Raw genomic sequence first — 6,553 nt, forward strand, 5'->3', positions numbered from 1 at the left:
GGTTGGCTGGGGCAAATTGTAAGTGAACACGTAACCCCTCGTCAATTTGGGACGCAGAGGGCTGTGTCGTTGTTCCGGGGCCCTTGTTGGTCCCCGGTTTTATTGGGGGGAATGTGACGACCCTCCCACTCTGTCTGCCGTATTCTCTCTTTGTTGTTTCCTTATTAGGATGCCGGTGGGCGGAGTTGGGTGGGTCGTCAGCTACATGGGAAACACCTGGGCCCGGTGTCTCCCAGGATAAATACACCACTTCCCCATGCATGGAGGAGACTCTCTCCATGCAGACACCTTTATGGATTTTGTTGTGTTTCTTGGTGGTTTTTGAGTTTGCTTTAGCATCTTTTCGACACACTGCATTATCACATTCATGCATGCAAAACACTCACTTACACTACTGATTACACACACCATTGTATATTTTCCTTAGTTGCTTTAGTTAATAAATATATATTTTGTTACGCCTTATCTCCACGTTGTCTCCCTTTTGTTCCGGGCTTTGAGCCGGTTCGTGACAATACCTTGTAGAATCCATGCCCAGAGAATGTTCTGAAGGCAAAGGGGGGTCTGACCCAGTCCTAGATGGATGTACCTAATAAACTGGGTGTATTTGTTTGGATAATGAAGCTAATGTTTAATTTTGTTCTAAACACCAGCATTTTGGATTTGAGATCAAATGTTTTATATGAGGCAAACAGTGCAAAATGTAACCTTTTATTTGGGGGTATTTTCATACATATCTTTAAAAAAAAATGAAAGACCTTTGTTTCAAGTCCCCCAATTTCAAGATGTCATAAGTGTTTGGACAAATTAACTTGTATTGAATTTAGTGAAAAGTTTTGTAGTCATTGCATGCTAGAAATATGGGACCAAATACATCAAGTTTGTGACTCTCAAAAGGTAAAATAAGAGGTGCTTATATCTGTCCTGTTTCACTGTATGTACAACCTGTACGAGAGTGAAATGGAAATGTGTTTCTTGCATATCCCAACTACCCCTGAGAGTGGGGTCGTTGCCAAGGATAAGCCATTGTTGATGGGTATCCTGGAACAATTAGGATTAAGTGCCTTGCTCAAGGGCAGATCGACTAAATTTTCACATTGTCAGCTCATAGATTTGAACTAGCAACTTTTCGGTTACTGGCCCAACACTCTAACCGCTCTAAATGCTAGGCTACTTGCCAACCTCTAAAACCTTGCTTGATGCATTTGCAGTTTGTTTTGGTTGTGTTTCGGGAATGTTGTGCCCAACATAAATGAATGGTAAATAATGTATTGTGTCATTTTGGAGTCACTTCTATTCTAAATAAATTAACACTTCTACATTAATGTGGATGCTACCATGATTACGGATAATCATGAATGAATTGTACATAATGATGAGTGAGAAGTTACAGATGCACAAAGGTCATGCCCCCAAAACGTGCTAACCTCTCACTCTTACCAATGTCAGGGGAGGGGGGTCAAATTTTGATGGGGTAATAAATATGTATGCCTCTGTAACTTCCTCACTCATCATTATTCACGATCCATTCATGATTTCCGTAAATATCATAGCATCCATATTAATATAAGTGTTCAGAAGCATACAATGTCATTTAAATTAAAAGTGGCTCCAAAATGACAGATTATTTAAATATGAATTTCTATTGGGCACAACATTATCCGAAGCTCAACCAAAACAAACTGCAAATGCAGCCTACAAGTTTGTAGAGTCACTAACTTGAAGTAGTCATTGCATGCTTGACTACTTTAATACACATGTGAATTTGTCCAAATACTAGACACATTCAAATGGGTAGACTAGATACATACAGTGCTTTACTTTCTAAACGGTAAAACATATGTATGAAAATACCCTCAAATAATAAGTGACATTGTGTACTGTCGCCTCATTTAAAACATTTGATCTCAAATTGAGTACAGAGCAAAATTAAAAGTTTTAGCTTCAATGTACAAATAAAAATGCAGGAGAGTAAATGTGTGTATTTTATACCAAGTTGAGAACATTAGAATTTACAATGATGAATGCTTAGTTTCACTTTGAACTTTGGTCTTGTCTGTTTTACAATTTTGAAAATCACAGATTTCCCATTAAGTTGAAGTACTTTTCTATTTACTGTTGTCTATATGTTGTTTATGTCAGTGCCTTAACTTTAAATGTCATGGTAATGATGAGTCAGTCTAAGCTCTGTGTGATTTTATATCGTGTCTGTAAGCCTGGTAAAGTTTGACTGCAACAAAGGACTTTTACTGCGATTCTCTGTGGTGGAATGAATTGTATGAAACTAAACTGACAAGGGAATAAGTGAGGGAATCAGTTGAGAAGGCAAGGAGCAGAATTGCTTATCTTGTTCAGATAATGACTAGCTATGTGGGATGCAAGGTGATTTGTAGATTACTGATTTTTTGCAGTCAAAGTACAATGAAGTTTAATAACTTAAACCCACACAGTGTGGATGAAGTAAAGTGACAGAGACAGCAGGATGAATTTATATGGTGGATGTTTATTGGAGTGGATTTTAAATGTTAAGTGGAGCTGATGTTAGAATGGGCCATGACAACAGTGGACCTAACAACCACAAAACCTTTAGACCCAGCTCCTTCATGACATACGAGAGGGGGAAGGAAACATTAATAGGGGGGAACCGTGGTTTTTTAGGCCCAGTTGCAGCACTTGCAGCTGATGTCGAACACCAGACCGGCAGCACAGTGCTGGTCATAGATCTTGCCCTGGCTACAATTGTAGACGCTGTTCTTATTGGTGGGGTCAGGGTACATGCCGTCAGCCTTGCCGGCGCAGAAGCCAGATCCCCCACTGCTGCCCCCTTGACCTCCAGGCTGGTTGCTAGGCAGATATCACTGGGGCAATGGGGCCCGTTCGGGCGGCACAACCTGGGAGATATGGAGGACATAGGAGTTGGGGGAATATAGAAGAGAAAAGGGGATGAAATCTTTTCAACTACTATTTGAACCCAAGTCTGGTTGAGATAGTGAGAGAGGGTTGTTGTTGAACGTTGTGTGTACAAGCAGGCTTGCGTTTGTGTCTGTCTCTCACCAGCTCCGGTTCCCAGTCCAGACTTGAGGGTGTTGATCAGTGGATATCTGCCCTGTCCACAGAAGGTTCCAGAGAAGTCATCCAGATCCAGACTCCACACCATGGCTCCTCCGAAGCCAGTGTTCTTCAGCCACTCGATCTGTAGGGGAGAAACAGAAGGGAGAGGAGGGTTTACTTAACGGGGTGAAATTGGATAAATATGTATAGGTCATAGACCTTCATCATTTGCCCTATGTTGCTCAGTTGGTAGGGAATGGATTTTGCAATGACAGGATGGTGGATTCGATTCTGGCTGGGGTCACCCGTAACAAAATGTATGCACTCACTACTGTAAATCACGAAGAAAAAAGCTACTGTTTAATTCCATATATTACTAGGCTTATTGTAACAGAGTAGGATGCTACGCCATTACCCCCTAGTTATATCTTTCCTCCAACAGACAAACACCCCCACAAACACAGACCTTGTCCTGGAAACTCTTGACGTTGTCATATCCAACCCAGAGGTTCTGCTGGGTGTAGGCGTAGGGCACCATCTGGGCAGAGTCCCAGGCCTGGGTAGCTCCCTGCTTCAGTAAGGTGCAGATCTAATGACACACACACACACGTTAGGGTTGCAAGTTGCATGATTCAGGAAGCTGCAGATGTAATCACTCAAAAACATACACTGGGTTTGTGTCCAAAATGACACCCTGTTCCCCAGGACACTACCTTTGACAATAGCACACAAGTAGTGCACTGTGTAGGGATTGGAAGAGGGTGAAATTTCAGACCTATCTTAATCCTGTGTCAATTACCTCGTAGTAGGCCAGGAAGCCAGACTGTCTGGTGAATGGTCCGGCCGGGCCGGGGCCAGTGGCGGGAGCGCCCACTCCAGTGTTAGAGCCACTGGCCAGCTGGAAGGTGTGGCCGTAGGTGGGGAATCCAACCAGGAGCTTCTCAGCGGGGGCACCACTACTCTTCCAGTATTTCATAGCATAGTCCTGAGAACACACACAGTATGTGGTAGTGAGAATTTTTAAGAAATGTGCTACTCCCTCTCAGCTCAAAACTAAATAGGCAGGAAGAGATAGGTGAGCAGAGGAAGAGAGAGAGGAAGATATGGGTACAAAGAGAGAGACTCACCACATCGGAGTAGATGTCATCTCCCTGATCAGCTGGTCCTCTGTACAGAGGGCTGTTTTCTCCAGTGTTGTGTTCCCAAGATCCATGAAAGTCATAGCTCATCACATGCAGGTAGTCCAACACGCTGAGAGGGAGAGAGAGAGAGGGAGAGAAAGAGAGAGAGAAAGAGAGTTTCCAATATGCCAAGAAGTATTTGATAGATCATGCATGTTTTAATGTACACATTTTTCCTAAGAACTAATATATGAATGAGACCCAGTGTGTATGTACTGACGATCCAATCTCGGCGATCTGGTATCCGGTGTCGATGGTTCCCTTTCCGGCAGCCACAGCTGCAGTCAGCATCAGACGAGGACGGTTGGTGTTCTTTCCTTCAGCCTCAAAGGCAGCCATCAGCTCCTAGAGGGAGAGAGTGCACAGAGGGATGTGTGTGTTAATTTGGGAGTTCAGGTGTTCATTACTGTCTGTGTGTTCATTTGTGTATGCATGAGCTATTTTGTGTGTGTATGTGTGTGTGTCTGTATGTGTGATTGTTAATCTGCGTGTGTGTGTGTTTATTCATGTTTGTTCATTCATGTGTGTGTGTGTGTGTATGTGTATGGGTGTTTGAGTCTAACCTGCAGCAAGGTGGTGAATCTGGCCTTGTCTGCGGGTGGGGAGCCTCTGGTTCCGGGATACTCCCAGTCAATGTCCAGGCCGTCAAACTGGTACAGTCTCAGGAACTTGATAACGCTGCTGATGAACGTCTGGCGGTTGGCTGCACTGGACACCATTGCTGTGAACCTGGGTACACACACACAGCTCAGACACAGGGTGTGTGTGTAAATGTGTGTGTGCACTTGCATGTTTATATGCATCTCCACTTACGGCTGAGTGCCAAACTTCCATCCTCCAATGGCCAGCAGAGTCTTCAGGTTGCTGTTCCTGTTACCAAATACAAGACTTAGGGTTATTACTGGCTTAGGCGTGCATGTGTGCACCACGGGAGGCTGCTGAGGGGAAGAAAGCTCATAAAAATATCTGGGATGGCGGAAATGGAATGCCATCAGACACATGGAAACAATGTGTTTCACATATTTGATACCATTCCACTAATTCTGCTCCAGCCCTTACCACGAGCCCGTCCTCCACACTTAAGGTGCCACAAACCTCCTGTGGTGTGTACATGCCTGAATGAGAAAGTGTTTGCCTGCATTTGTCTATGTGTGTGCGTGCCTGCATGCATGCGTATGTGCATGTGTGCATGCCTGCTTGAGTGTGTGTTTGTGTGTGTCTCTCTCTCACTGGTTCTTGAGAGCCTGGAACTGTCCGTAGAGTTTCTCATCGTCCCATTCATAGGTCTTGATCTCGTTGTTGGCCATGCCGGCAAAGGCATAGATCAGATGGTCACAGAGACAGGGGTCCACGTTGGTGGGGAAATACTTGCCTGCTCCTGGCCGGTACTGGCCCCAGTTAGTGAAATAACAGGATAGGATGTAGGAGGATCCTATGGAAGGGTAGTAGTAATGTTAGAGTTTGGAGTTTGGCGGTTTTAGAGTCAGGGTTGGCATGTTCTGTAAATTGAGTTATTGTTCTCTGATTAGCTACTTGCCTAGATGCTGGCTACATGTAAATGAAATGAACTTTAAACGTACCTAGCTGTGCATGCAGCAGGAGAGCCAATCCTAGAGAGAGAGAAAAGGAGAATAGTGTGAGAGAAAGCCAGAGAAATAAAGAAGGGAGGAAGGCAGAGGTTTTGGCAGAGGTTTTGTGTCATATTAAACTTTTTTTAAAGTCAACATAATTCAGAACTGTAATGATAATGATATAAAGTGCAGTTCTTCCCCTCTGACATGAATATAGGTGGGTCATGGTGCTGTCAACCTCAGTCCTTAGAAACAGAATTTGACCACATTAGCATAGACAAAATGCATAACTAGAGGACATTCGTCAGTGGCCACAATTCTCTCCACAGGGAGCCAAAGCCTTAGCATAGAGCATAGTCTCTGAATGTTGCTAATTGTCATTACAATGAAAATGTAAATAACATGTTTGAAATAAAGAGCAATAGTACAGTTATAAGCTAAATAAGCCAAAATAAATTCCCCTTACCAACGCAGATGAGTAGTTTGCCCATGGTTGCTCTGTACATTGCTCCATGGGCTGCTGAACCCTTTTATACTCTCATCGACCACTCCTATCTCACTCATAACTCTAGGACTTTCCCATTCTGCATCAAACCTCAATCAACCTCAGTCACTTGTTTGAACAAGGGTTTCCACTGCCTTAACAAAAACACTGATAAACTTCATATGTCCTTGTTTTAAGACATGATAAGCTGACGATAAAAAAAGCAGGTCTGTTTTCGGTGAAATTGACAACCATAAAGATGGGTC

General features: G+C 43.5%; 1 pseudogene; it reads right to left on the reverse strand.

Annotated features, from left to right (window-relative positions):
* Nucleotides 1–2,483: 2,483 nt before the first annotated feature.
* Nucleotides 2,484–6,336, reverse strand: LOC109893249 (acidic mammalian chitinase-like; annotated as a pseudogene).
* Nucleotides 6,337–6,553: the final 217 nt, after the last annotated feature.

The sequence above is a fragment of the Oncorhynchus kisutch genome, linkage group LG1 (genome assembly GCF_002021735.2).
Source record: "Oncorhynchus kisutch isolate 150728-3 linkage group LG1, Okis_V2, whole genome shotgun sequence".
Lineage (NCBI taxonomy): Eukaryota > Metazoa > Chordata > Actinopteri > Salmoniformes > Salmonidae > Oncorhynchus > Oncorhynchus kisutch.